This window comes from Rattus norvegicus, chromosome 4 (genome assembly GCF_036323735.1).
Source record: "Rattus norvegicus strain BN/NHsdMcwi chromosome 4, GRCr8, whole genome shotgun sequence".
Lineage (NCBI taxonomy): Eukaryota > Metazoa > Chordata > Mammalia > Rodentia > Muridae > Rattus > Rattus norvegicus.
In genome coordinates, this window is record NC_086022.1 from 14,433,690 (window position 1) to 14,447,924 (window position 14,235).

The 14,235-nt window shown below is 43.6% G+C and overlaps 1 protein-coding gene across 6 annotated transcripts in view; it reads left to right on the plus strand.

Moving 5' to 3' along the window:
- Fbxl13 (F-box and leucine-rich repeat protein 13) overlaps positions 1-14,235 on the plus strand; it is a 198,460-nt gene that overhangs the window by 126,658 nt on the left and 57,567 nt on the right. The gene's annotated exons all lie outside the window — the stretch shown is intronic.

Here is a 14,235-nt window from a genome sequence, read left to right on the forward strand (position 1 = left end):
CCTGGGTTCAGTCCCCAGCTCCGAAAAAAAGAACCAAAAAAAAAAAAAACAAAAAACAAAAAAACAAAACGTGTCCTTCTATGCATGGAAAAGTGCCAGTTGGGAGGCCAGTGAGTCTCAGCTTTTCTTTCCTTTTATCCTTTATCTGAAGAGTATCTCTGCAAGGATTACCATGTCAAGAGCATTCCAAGGTGACCAGTGGCCCTACAGACTAAACACCTCCATACTGCTCTGTCTCCAGCCACTATGAGCCTGAACTCCAGATGATGTCCAATCAGAACCTTCTGTAGAAAGCCGGGCTGACCTTCCTTTGTCCCATCCCTCCATGGTCTAAGACCTCTCCATGTGTACTTCTGTTGATGCATCCCGTCCTCACCATGATATCTCTTTGTATTCAATAGCCACACGCACCTCTATTTACTCTGTGTTGTGCTGCTTCTCCTGCTTTCCTCACTGCGGGGAGCTCCCTGGTGGTGGGGCTTTTACCACACTTGGCTGCACCCCCATATTCTTAGTACAGAATATGACTCGTGACCCAGAGTAAATTTTTAATCAGTATCTGATGAATCAGTGATGAAAACTACAGCTTCCGGCTGTGGCCAGCTGTGGCCAACCAGGTAATTCAGGTGGAGGCTCAGGGGGCCTGGAAGTTAGCTGTGCATTCAGTCTGCTGCACAAGAAGTCTGTCTTCTTGGTGAGGACTAAGTCGTCCTGTCCACAAATCTACAGTCAGAGAAGAGATGATGAAATACTAATATGAAAGCATCTTTAAAATTGTATTTCAGTTATATCACACAAATCAACAAATACAGAGACAAAATCCCAGAAGTGTTCAAAAGAGGCTCAGTAATGATTTATCCAGATTTTTCATACTGTTAAATCTCTGTGGGGTCCATGAAAGCTAAAGGAACGCACGCAAACTGGAAGATTGCATGGTCACGTCAGTTCTCAGCAACTCCAACATTTCAGAGAGAGAGAGAAATCATGGGAGGTTCTCCTTACTCCTGAGGCTTGTGGTAGACATGAGAGGATGTCTTGTGGGCATGTCCAGGGATAGATTTACAACCAAGTGTAATGGGTGCTACCTCAGCAAAGCAAGACCATGAATGAATTTCCTTTTGGCTTGTCTCTCTGTCTTTCTCTCTTCTTTTCTCCTCCCTTCTCCCTTCTCCTCTCTCCCCCTCTCTCCCTCCTTCTGTACACCAGAAGGCAGTGGGATGGAGAAACAGTTCAAACTGAAGTCTGGAGACCTGAACAATCTAGTCATCCTCACTACACCATTAATCACGTGGCCCCGGGCATTGGGAGCTCCCCCGACAGGGGTCTTGCTCTGAGGTGCCCTCCTATTCTTCCAGTTTGGATCCGGGCTGTCCTCCATCTCATCATCTCTTTTAGCACAGTAAGCTTTGGCTCCAATGTAGCACTCCCTGGTGCTATTTTCCTCTTCAAGCTGTAGATTTTGTATCTTTTTATTCTACTTGCTGTTGTGCATAGGAGTGGTTACTTAGGATGAGACTACAGAGTTAACATTAGGCTCGAGAGCTCTTACACCAAAGAAATTAGCCCATTTCTTTTCTATCTAGCCTCAGGCAAATCCTTAGGATAGGGGCAGAAAACAGCTACTTTTTTTTTTTTTTTGGCAAAATACCTCATGCATGGTCAAGCCCGGTTGCTGGTATTGTCCCCTCTGTAACCTAATGGATCATTAAGCCCTTCTTAAAGCATCGAATTTTTGTGTTAGTTACTTTTGTATTGCTGTGATTAAAACACCATGAGCAAGGCAATTTATAAAAGAAAAGATTTAATTGGGCTTATGGTTTCAGAGAGTCAGAATCCATGATGGCCGAGCAAAGGTTTGGTTACAGGAAAAGGCGAGAGCTTATATCTCAGTCCATAAGCGGGAGGCAAGGAGAGGAAACACTGGGAATTGTTCAAATGTTTTGAAACCCCAAAGCCCGTCCCCAGTGACACATTGTGAAACAAGGCCACGCCTCCCAATCCTTCCCAAAAAGTTCCAGCAACTAAGGACCAAGTCTTCAAAGACATGAGCCAATGGGACCATTCTCAATGAAATCATCACAGATGGGGAACACTATGCTTGTTCATAGTTGCTGAATTCTGTGCTGTAAATATTCTCGCAGTAACCTGTCTTCAGTTGCCAATGGGAGAGTACTGGGAAGGGAGATGGGGAGAGAAATGCAGCAGCTCACCATTATATGATATTGTGAGGGACACAAATATCTGTATAAGCATAGACAATGGCAACATCTAGCAAAACCAACAAGGAGTGATGGGTTTGAGGATATATTACCTTTGTATTTAATATACTTTATAATGATAAATTTAATATATTTTAAATATTTATGTTTAATAGTAAGCTTATAGAATTACTGAAAATGTAAGTCTTACCAACAATTTTCCAGCCATGCATGGTGGCACACACCTTTAGTTCCAGTACTCGGGAGGCAGGGGCAGAGGGGCAGAGGGGCAGAGAGAGGCAGAGGGATATCTATGAGTTCAAGGCCATCCTTGTCTACAAAGCTAGTCCAGGACAGCCAGGGCTCTGCTACACAGAGGAACCCTGTCTCAAAAACAGAACAAAACAAAACTGAGCAGACTGATCCAGAGATGAAGTTATAGAAGCAGAATGGACAGTGGGCTTTGGTCAGAGGTCATCAGTGTGGTCAGCGCTGCCTTTACCCAGCCATCACGCACGGGCTTCTCCGTCTTGGAGTGAGGGAAAGATGGGATCTTGGGTCACGGCTACTCTTTCTCCACACACGGCTGCCTTGCTGTGCGTACGGTCTGCTCCATTAGCAGCTGGGAAGACTCTCCTCCCTGTCAATAGCCATGGCTCTCTGTTAGGACACGAGCTGGAGCACACTGGTGAGGCCACTTCCCCAACTTCCTACGCGGCAAAGGAGAGCCACGCCACCTCACAAGGAAGCGGAGGTCGGATCTTCAGTCATAATGCAGAATACGCAGTCACCAATCTCGAGGAAACCCCCGATTTGAACGTGGTAGTTATCTTCTTTCTCCTTACTTTAAGGAAACATATTCCAGTTTCAGATTTATACACCATTACTTCGGCAAAGAGAAAGCAACTACTAATTGCTTGGCCTAAAAAGATGCTGGCAGAAATATTTGAGCCATAAAACATTGCCAAACATCTCTCTGGCTAGCGTAATATAAACTTGGTGGAAAACTAAGTGCCTGGTGCCAGGACAAAGCTGAGACCTTCTCCCCAGACCCAGAGGTTCCTCTCCATTCTCCAGAGACTAATCCTTGGGTCGGAGCGCCGAGCTTCTGGCTGTAGTTCAAGGAGTCCCCCAGCTGGGCTGCTGGATAAGTCACCCTTCCTCCCTTTTCAGGAACTCTTGCCGTGGATGTATTTTCAAGACAAGAGGAAGAACAGTTGTTTATTTGTTCTGTAGAAGCCATTTCTTGAGATAACAGTGCCAGGATCCGGGAGAGAGGGAGCGAAGTCAGAACTGTTAAAAACAGCAGTTGTCGCCCGTGGGGTTAACGGAAGAGGTGGACTCTGGACCAGGCACTGACAGCCGACTGAAGAACTTTCATTCACTTGCTCCTCTGGCTCGGCTCATCCAGCCAGGACCAGACACTGCTCAGAGTTAAGAGACAGTTGAGGGAATGGGTAAGGAATCCATCTCTCAACACCACCACCCATCACCACGCCTTTTTTATGTTTGCCTGTGAGGAATACACCATGGGGAATCTCAAGGTCCATCCGCCTCTAGTCCTTGAGTCTAGAAGAATAATAAGGGGCCAAACTGTGACCGGTGGTACATGGCCCGGCACTGTGTACGCCAAGCACTTCTATAGCCACTGCTGTTGTGAGGGAGGGGTGGGGCTGGGGAGCCCAGCCTTGCTGACCACAAGCCCTGAATCATTCTTCCTTACCTGTGTTTACCCGTTCATTCATCTCCCTGGACTTTTTCTGGAAGAAGTCATGAAAAATTCCCTCAGAAATCCATGGCAACAATACAAAAATGTCTCCTCCTTTCTTATGGCTCTCCTCCCCTCTTTATCTACTAAGCTGATTCTTGCTACTGGAGCCGAGACCATCACTCCCACCTCCAAATGCATCTTACCGTGTTTAAGGCATCAGAGAGGCAGAACCCTCCCTAGTATTTACACCGCTTTGCTTTATACATGGGCTGCCTTTCATGACGTGGGTGAGTCTCGGACGGTGAAGTCAGCCTCAAGAGAAGACAGAGTTTTGCCCCAGCAAAATGAAATTCTGCCTTAAGACTGTAACACAGAGAGCTTGCTTGAATTTTTGATTCAAAATCACAATATCTACTCTTCTGGAATTTCAGCTTCCTGGCTTTGGTTTATAGATTTCAGACTAGCCAGCCCTTAGAATCCAGCGATCTGATTTATTTTCCTTAAAAACAAAATACAACAACAAAAAAACTGGATCACTTTATATGCACAGCCCCTCCATGGCTTTCCTAGAACTCACTATGTGAACCAGGCTGGCCCTGAACTTACAGAGAGCTACCTGCCTCTGCCTCCTGAGTGCTGGGATTAAAGGCGTGTGCCCCGCACCAGACATGATCTGATTTCTTAAAGTTAATGTCTTTCTCTTCAGAGGTTTAGATATGTGCTTGGTTTCTCTGAAGAACACTAGTGCATTTTCACATACACGTTTCTCCAGCAATAACGAGCGCACTTACGAGCGACCTGCAGATTCTGGAATTTGCTCAGCTTTAGTTCCAAGTGGACCTACACTTCTGGCAAGCTCCCAGGTGACACACTGAAACTGCTTCCCCGTTGTCTCAGTTTGGTTTCCAATGTTGTGAAGAGACACCACGACCAAGGAAACTCTTATAAAAGAAACCATTTAGTTGGGGCTGGCTTACAGGTTCAGAGGTTCAGTCCGTTATCATCATGGTGGGAGCATAGCAGCATCCAGGCAGGTAGGCCTGGTGCTGGAGGAGCCGAGAGTTCTACATCTTGATCTGGAGGCAGTTGAAGGGGACTGTGTGTCACACTGTGTGGAGCTTGAGCATATATAACCTCAGAGCCCACACTCACAATGACATACTTTCTCCAACAAGGCCACACCTTGTGGGGCGGTGGCCTGTGAAAGGTACCCTGATTCCCCGTCCAGATAGGTCGAATCCCCGGAGACTCTAAAAGGGACAGCATATTCCCAGCCTCCCAGGAGATTAAGGCCTCACATAGCTGCAGCCCCCACCGATGCCTGTAGAGAGGTTTGAGACAGACCAGTCACATAGGGCAATGCCCCAAGCCCCTCCTCCACAGGTTAAGGATGTGACCACAAGTTACATAGGCTCAAGGCAGATCAATCATAGAAGCAGGACCTCGCCCCCAAATATCTTGTTCAGGATTCAAAGTGTGCAGGAATTATTCCATTGTCTGAGAGCTTCTATCCTAAGAGCTCTAACACCGCCTCTTGGGGAAGAGATCTGCTCTCCCGAAATCACCACCAGAAGCTCCCCTGCACCCCCTGCATCCCTTGCCGTCAGTCTCCCGCTGGCTTAGCCTGGCCCGAGCAACTTAAGCAGCAGTGGAAAGGACCAGCATTGGGGGCAGCAGAAGCAGTGCCCCTTCCCTACTCGAGGTCTCTCCCTTCACCCCAACCCACACACCTAGCCAGGCCAGGGAAATCCCCAGGCTCCAGAGCCTCAACATCTCATAATGGTACCACTGCTTGTGGTCAAGCAATCAAACACATGAATCTATGGGGGCCACACTTATTCAAACCACCACACCTGTGGACAGTGTTTTCAAAAGGAAAGTTTTACGTAGCCAGCCTTTTGAACTATTCCATCATCTTGGTTATTTTTCTAATGTATTCTTTTTTTTTTTTTTCCCACGGGCTTATAATTTTTTATTAACTTGAGTATTTCTTATATACATTTCGAGTGTTATTCCCTTTCCCGGTTTCCGGGCAAACATCCCCCTCCCCCCTCCCCTTCCTTATGGGTGTTCCCCTCCCAACCCTCCCCCCATTGCCGCCCTCCCCCCATAGACTAGTTCACTGGGGGTTCAGTCTTAGCAGGACCCAGGGCTTCCCCTTCCACTGGTGCTCTTACTAGGATATTCATTGCTACCTATGAGGTCAGAGTCCAGGGTCAGTCCATGTATAGTCTTTAGGTAGTGGCTTAGTCCCTGGAAGCTCTGGTTGCTTGGCATTGTTGTACTTTTGGGGTCTCGAGCCCCTTCAAGCTCTTCCGGTTCTTTCTCTGATTCCTTCAATAGGGGACCTATTCTCAGTTCAGTGGTTTGCTGCTGGCATTCGCCTCTATATTTGCTGTATTCTGGCTGTGTCTCTCAGGAGCGATCTACATCCGGCTCCTGTCAGTCTGCACTTCTTTGCTTCATCCATCTTGTCTAATTGGGTGGCTGTATATGTATGGGCCACATGTGGGGCAGGCTCTGAATGGGTGTTCCTTCAGTCTCTGTTTTAATCTTTGCCTCTCCCTTCCCTGCCAAGGGTATTCTTTTTCCTCATTTAAAGAAGGAGTGAAGCATTCACATTTTGATCATCCGTCTTGAGTTTCGTTTGTTCTAGGGATCTAGGGTAATTCAAGCATTTGGGCTAATAGCCACTTATCAATGAGTGCATACCATGTATGTCTTTCTGTGATTGGGTTAGCTCACTCAGGATGATGTTTTCCAGTTCCAACCATTTGCCTACGAATTTCATAAACTCGTTGTTTTTGATAGCTGAGTAATATTCCATTGTGTAGATGTACCACATTTTCTGTATCCATTCCTCTGTTGAAGGGCATCTGGGTTCTTTCCATTTTCTGGCTATTATAAATAAGGCTGCGATGAACATAGTGGAGCACGTGTCTCTTTTATATGTTGAGGCATCTTTTGGGTATATGCCCAAGAGAGGTATAGCTGGATCCTCAGGCAGTTCAATGTCCAATTTTCTGAGGAACCTCCAGACTGATTTCCAGAATGGTTTTACCAGTCTGCAATCCCACCAACAATGGAGGAGTGTTCCTCTTTCTCCACATCCTCGCCAGCATCTGCTGTCACCTGAGTTTTTGATCTTAGCCAATCGCACTGGTGTGAGGTGAAATCTCAGGGTTGTTTTGATTTGCATTTCCCTTATGACTAAAGATGTTGAACATTTCTTTAGGTGTTTCTCAGCCATTCGGCATTCCTCAGCTGTGAATTCTTTGTTTAGCTCTGAACCCCATTTTTTAATAGGGTTATTTGTTTCCCTGCGGTCTAACTTCTTGAGTTCTTTGTATATTTTGGAAATAAGGCCTCTATCTGTTGTAGGATTGGTAAAGATCTTTTCCCAATCTGTTGGTTGCCGTTTTGTCCTAACCACAGTGTCCTTTGCCTTACAGAAGCTTTGCAGTTTTATGAGATCCCATTTGTCGATTCTTGATCTTAGAGCATAAGCCATTGGTGTTTTGTTCAGGAAATTTTTTCCAGTGCCCATGTGTTCCAGATGCTTCCCTAGTTTTTCTTCTATTAGTTTGAGTGTGTCTGGTTTGATGTGGAGGTCCTTGATCCACTTGGACTTAAGCTTTGTACAGGGTGATAAGGATGGATCGATCTGCATTCTTCTACATGTTGCCCTCCAGTTGAACCAGCACCATTTGCTGAAAATGCTATCTTTTTTCCATTGGATGGTTTTGGCTCCTTTGTCAAAAATCAAGTGACCATAGGTGTGTGTGTTCATTTCTGGGTCTTCAATTCTATTCCATTGGTCTATCTGTCTGTCTCTGTACCAATACCATGCAGTTTTTATCACTATTGCTCTGTAATACTGCTTGAGTTCAGGGATAGTGATTCCCCCTGAAGTCCTTTTATTGTTGAGGATAGCTTTAGCTATCCTGGGTTTTTTGTTATTCCAGATGAATTTGCAAATTGTTCTGTCTAACTCTTTGAAGAATTGGATTGGTATTTTGATGGGGATTGCATTGAATCTGTAGATTGCTTTTGGTAAAATGGCCATTTTTACCATATTAATCCTGCCAATCCATGAGCATGGGAGATCTTTCCATCTTCTGAGGTCTTCTTCAATTTCTTTCCTCAGTGTCTTGAAGTTCTTATTGTACAGATCTTTTACTTGCTTGGTTAAAGTCACACCGAGGTACTTTATATTATTTGGGTCTATTATGAAGGGTGTCGTTTCCCTAATTTCTTTCTCGGCTTGTTTCTCTTTTGTATAGAGGAAGGCAACTGATTTATTTGAGTTAATTTTATACCCAGCCACTTTGCTGAAGTTGTTTATCAGCTTTAGTAGTTCTCTGCTGGAACTTTTGGGATCACTTAAATATACTATCATGTCATCTGCAAATAGTGATATTTTGACCTCTTCTTTTCCGATCTGTATCCCTTTGATCTCCTTTTGTTGTCTGATTGCTCTGGCTAGAACTTCAAGAACTATATTGAATAAGTAGGGAGAGAGTGGGCAGCCTTGTCTAGTCCCTGATTTTAGTGGGATTGCTTCAAGTTTCTCTCCATTTAGTTTAATGTTAGCAACTGGTTTGCTGTATATGGCTTTTACTATGTTTAGGTATGGGCCTTGAATTCCTATTCTTTCCAGGACTTTTATCATGAAGGGGTGTTGAATTTTGTCAAATGCTTTCTCAGCATCTAATGAAATGATCATGTGGTTCTGTTCTTTCAGTTTGTTTATATAATGGATCACGTTGATGGTTTTCCGTATATTAAACCATCCCTGCATGCCTGGGATGAAGCCTACTTGATCATGGTGGATGATTGTTTTGATGTGCTCTTGAATTTGGTTTGCCAGAATTTTATTGAGTATTTTTGCGTCGATATTCATAAGGGAAATTGGTCTGAAGTTCTCTTTCTTTGTTGTGTCTTTGTGTGGTTTAGGTATAAGAGTAATTGTGGCTTCGTAGAAGGAATTCGGTAGGGCTCCATCTGTTTCAATTTTGTGGAATAGTTTGGATAATATTGGTATGAGGTCTTCTATGAAGGTTTGATAGAATTCTGCACTAAACCCGTCTGGACTTGGGCTCTTTTTGGTTGGGAGACCTTTAATGACTGCTTCTATTTCCTTAGGAGTTATGGGGTTGTTTAACTGGTTTATCTGTTCCTGATTTAACTTCGATACCTGGTATCTGTCTAGGAAATTGTCCATTTCCTGAAGATTTTCAAATTTTGTTGAATATAGGTTTTTATAGTAAGATCTGATGATTTTTTGAATTTCCTCCGAATCTGTAGTTATGTCTCCCTTTTCATTTCTGATTTTGTTAATTTGGACACACTCTCTGTGTCCTCTCGTTAGTCTGGCTAAGGGTTTATCTATCTTGTTGATTTTCTCAAAGAACCAACTTTTGGTTCTGTTGATTCTTTCTATGGTCCTTTTTGTTTCTACTTGGTTGATTTCAGCTCTGAGTTTGATTATTTCCTGCCTTCTACTCCTCCTGGGTGTATTTGCTTCTTTTTGTTCTAGAGCTTTTAGGTGTGCTGTCAAGCTGCTGACATATGCTCTTTCCTGTTTCTTTCTGCAGGCACTCAGCGCTATGAGTTTTCCTCTTAGCACAGCTTTCATTGTGTCCCATAAGTTTGAGTATGTTGTATCTTCATTTTCATTAAATTCTAAAAAGTTTTTAATTTCTTTCTTTATTTCTTCCTTGACCAGGTTATCATTGAGTAGAGCATTGTTCAATTTCCACGTATATGTGGGCATTCTTCCCTTATTGTTATTGAAGACCAGTTTTAGGCCGTGGTGGTCCGATAGCACGCATGGGATTATTTCTATCTTTCTGTACCTGTTGAGGCCCGTTTTTTGACCAATTATATGGTCAATTTTGGAGAAAGTACCATGAGGAGCTGAGAAGAAGGTATATCCTTTTGCTTTAGGATAGAATGTTCTATAAATATCCGTTAAGTCCATTTGGCTCATGACTTCTCTTAGTCTGTCTACATCACTGTTTAATTTCTGTTTCCATGATCTGTCCATTGATGAGAGTGGGGTGTTGAAATCTCCCACTATTATTGTGTGAGGTGCAATGTGTGTTTTGAGCTTTAGTAAGGTTTCTTTTACGTATGTAGGTGCCCTTTTATTTGGGGCATAGATATTTAGGATTGAGAGTTCATCTTGGTTGATTTTTCCTTTGATGAATATGAAGTGTCCTTCCTTATCTTTTTTGATGACTTTTAGTTGGAAATTGATTTTATTTGATATTAGAATGGCTACTCCAGCTTGCTTCTTCTGACCATTTGCTTGGAAAGTTGTTTTCCAGCCTTTCACTCTGAGGTAGTGTCTGTCTTTGTCTCTGAGGTGTGTTTCCTGTAGGCAGCAGAATGCAGGGTCCTCGTTGCGTATCCAGTTTGTTAATCTATGTCTTTTTATTGGGGAGTTGAGGCCATTGATATTGAGAGATATTAAGGAATAGTGATTATTGCTTCCCGTTATATTCATATTTGGATGTGAGGTTATGTTTGTGTGCTTTCATTCTCTTTGTTTTGTTGCCAAGACGATTAGTTTCTTGCTTCTTCTAGGGTATAGCTTGCCTCCTTATGTTGGGCTTTACCATTTATTATCCTTTGTAGTGCTGGATTTGTAGAAAGATATTGTGTAAATTTGGTTTTGTCATGGAATATCTTGGTTTCTCCATCAATGTTAATTGAGAGTTTTGCTGGATACAGTAATCTGGGCTGGCATTTGTGTTCTCTTAGGGTCTGTATAACATCAGTCCAGGATCTTCTGGCCTTCATAGTTTCTGGCGAGAAGTCTGGTGTGATTCTGATAGGTCTCCCTTTATATGTTACTTGACCTTTTTCCCTTACTGCTTTTAATATTCTTTCTTTATTTTGTGCGTTTGGTGTTTTGACAATTATGTGACGGGAGGTGTTTCTTTTCTGGTCCAATCTATTTGGAGTTCTGTAGGCTTCTTGTATGTCTATGGGTATCTCTTTTTTTAGGTTAGGGAAGTTTTCTTCTATGATTTTGTTGAAGATATTTACTGGTCCTTTGAGCTGGGAGTCTTCACTCTCTTCTATACCTATTATCCTTAGGTTTGATCTTTTCATTGAGTCCTGGATTTCCTGTATGTTTTGGACCAGTAGCTTTTTCCGCTTTACATTATCTTTGACAGTTGAGTCAATGATTTCTATGGAATCTTCTGCTCCTGAGATTCTCTCTTCCATCTCTTGTATTCTGTTGGTGAAGCTTGTATCTACAGCTCCTTGTCTCTTCTTTTGGTTTTCTATATCCAGGGTTGTTTCCATGTGTTCTTTCTTGATTGCTTCTATTTCCATTTTTAATTCCTTCAACTGTTTGATTGTGTTTTCCTGGAATTCTTTCAGGGATTTTTGCGATTCCTCTCTGTAGGCTTTTACTTGTTTATTAATGTTTTCCTGTGCTTCCCTAAGTGTGTTCAAGTCTTTCTTGAAGTCCTCCAGCATCATGATCAAATATGATTTTGAAACTAGATCTTGCTTTTCTGGTGTGTTTGGATATTCCATGTTTGTTTTGGTGGGAGAATTGGGCTCCGATGATGGCATGTAGTCTTGGTTTCTGTTGCTTGGGTTCCTGCGCTTGCCTCTCGCCATCAGATTATCTCTAGTGTTACTTTGTTTTGCTATTTCTGACAGTGGCTAGACTGTCCTATAAGCCTGTGTGTCAGGAGTGCTGTAGACCTCTTTTCCTCTCTTTCAGTCAGTTATGGGGACAGAGTGTTCTGCTTTCGGGCGTGTAGTTTTTCCTCTCTACAGGTCTTCAGCTGTTCCCGTGGGCCTGTGTCTTGAGTTCACCAGGCAGCTTTCTTGCAGCAGAAAATTTGGTCTTACCTGTGGTCCCGAGGCTCAGGTTTGCTCGTGGGGTGCTGTCCAGGGGCTCTCTGCAGCGGCAGCAACCAGGAAGACCTGTGCCGCCCCTTCCGGGAGCTTCAGTGCACCAGGGTTCCAGATGGTCTTTGGCTTTTTCCTCTGGCGTCCGAGATGTGTGTGCAGGGAGCAGACTCTTCTGGTTTCCCAGGCCTGTCTGCCTCTCTGAAGGTTTAGCTCTCCCTCCCACGGGATTTGGGTGCAGAGAACTGTTTATCCGGTCTGTTTCCTTCAGGGTCCGGCGGTGTCTCAGGCGCAGGGGTCCTGCCGATCCTGGGCCCTCCCCCACGGGAGCCCAGAGGCCTTATACAGTTTCCTCTTGGGCCAGGGATGTGGGCAGGGGTGAGCAGTGTTGGTGGTCTCTTCCGCTCTGCAGCCTCAGGAGTGCCCACCTGACCAGGCGGTTGGGTCTCTCTCTCACCGGGTCTGGGAGCAGAGAGCTGCTGCCTCTAATGTATTCTTTATGTTAATATTCTGAGGTACTATTTCAGTTAATCATTGTGATTACTAATCTTTTAGTTTCGTGTTGGTTCTTCACTGTTATATAATCGGTAATAAATACAGCCACATGCTTTAGACAGCAGGAGACTGCATGGAGGATGGTGATCTTACAATGTTATATTGCCCACTCATGTTGTAGCGATTCTAGTTTGTGTAAAAACGCTCTCTGATGCCCACACTCCGGCAAGCTAACCTATCAACACATTTCTCTGAATGTATCATACACAACTATATCCTTGTATATACAGAAATTTCAGCACGTGACTCTATTTCCTTAGGATAATTTTGTTCAGGAAGAATACCTGACCCATGCATGATACGTATATTTTTCAGACCTTAGAATATTCTATTTCTAGATTCTGTTTCTGAGGATGTAGCTCAGTTGGGAGAGTGCCAACCTAATATCCTCAAAGCTCCAGGTTGAGTCCCCAGTAGTGTACAAACTGGGCATGGTGGACATGCATGGAATCCTAGCACCTAGGATGGGGGTGTTACAGGATCACACGGTCAAAATCATCAGCTATAAAGTAGGTTCAAGGCTACCCTGGGCTCCGTGAGAAAAGCTACTCAGATTATCCCAATGCACTCACATCCAAAGTCACAGCTTTAGCAGTGCATCCAGCCCTGGATTCAGTGTTGTAGAAATTTGCAGATTAGGAGCATGTATCAAAGAGGATTTGCTGAATTCATTCAAATATCTGCATGTCTGGTCATATAATAGATATCTGCATGTCCGGTCATATAATGGATATCTGCATGTCTGGTCATATAATAGATATCTGCATGTCTGGTCATATAATAGATATCTGTATGTCCGATCATATAATAGATATTTGCATGTCCGGTCATATAATGGATATCTGCATGTCCGGTCATATGATAGATGTCTGCATGTCTGGTCATATAATAGATGTCTGCATGTCTGGTCATATAATAGATATCTGCATGTCCGGTCATATGATAGATGTCTGCATGTCTGGTCATATAATAGATATCTGCATGTCTGGTCATATAATAGATGTCTGCATGTCTGGTCATATAATAGATATCTGCATGTCTGGTCATATAATAGATGTCTGCATGTCTGGTCATATAATAGATATCTGCATGTCTGGTCATATAATAGATGTCTGCATGTCCGGTCATATAATAGACATCTGCATGTCTGGTCATATAATAGATATCTGCATGTCCAGTCATATAATAGATATCTGAATGTCCTGTCATATAATAGATATCTGCATGTCCGGTCATATAATAGATATCTGCATGTCCGGTCATATAATAGATATCTGCATGTCTGGTCATATAATATTACTTGTTGATTACCTAGTTACCTGATGCCATGGGTGGTGGACTGCTAGAAACTGAGCAGAATTACTCCGACAGCTAATCATGAGCTAGTTTAAGATGTTGTTACATGGTGTTGTGTGTGTATAAGGGGAACCTGGCCTAGTTAAGGGCACAGGCTCTTCCTGAAGAAGGGACATCTGAAGTGAGCTCTCGCTGTTTTGAGGGTGTGGCTTTCAGTTCTGTAGGTGTTGGCTAGTCCTCTGCCAGCTTGTGAGGCTCTGGTGACAGAACCCTGGGAGTCCTCTGTGTGACCAGTCTGAAGGTCTCAGAAGAAGTCTGTTGTAGATGTGACTCCCACTTTCTGTGCCATGCTACCGTTGAAATGGCATGTCACAGGCATCCGTCTGTCCTGACGTCCTCAGTTTCTCACCGATACTGCTGAACACCAAGTGCTCCCCATCCTAAAGAACTAATTACTCTAAGGTAATTTATCACATAGTCATTATTTTGAACAGCCTTTACCACTGTTGCTTCCAACAATGTAGATTTTATGACAATTGAAAAGAAAACCGTGCTACAAAGCTACGTATTACCATAAAAATAGATATAGGCCAG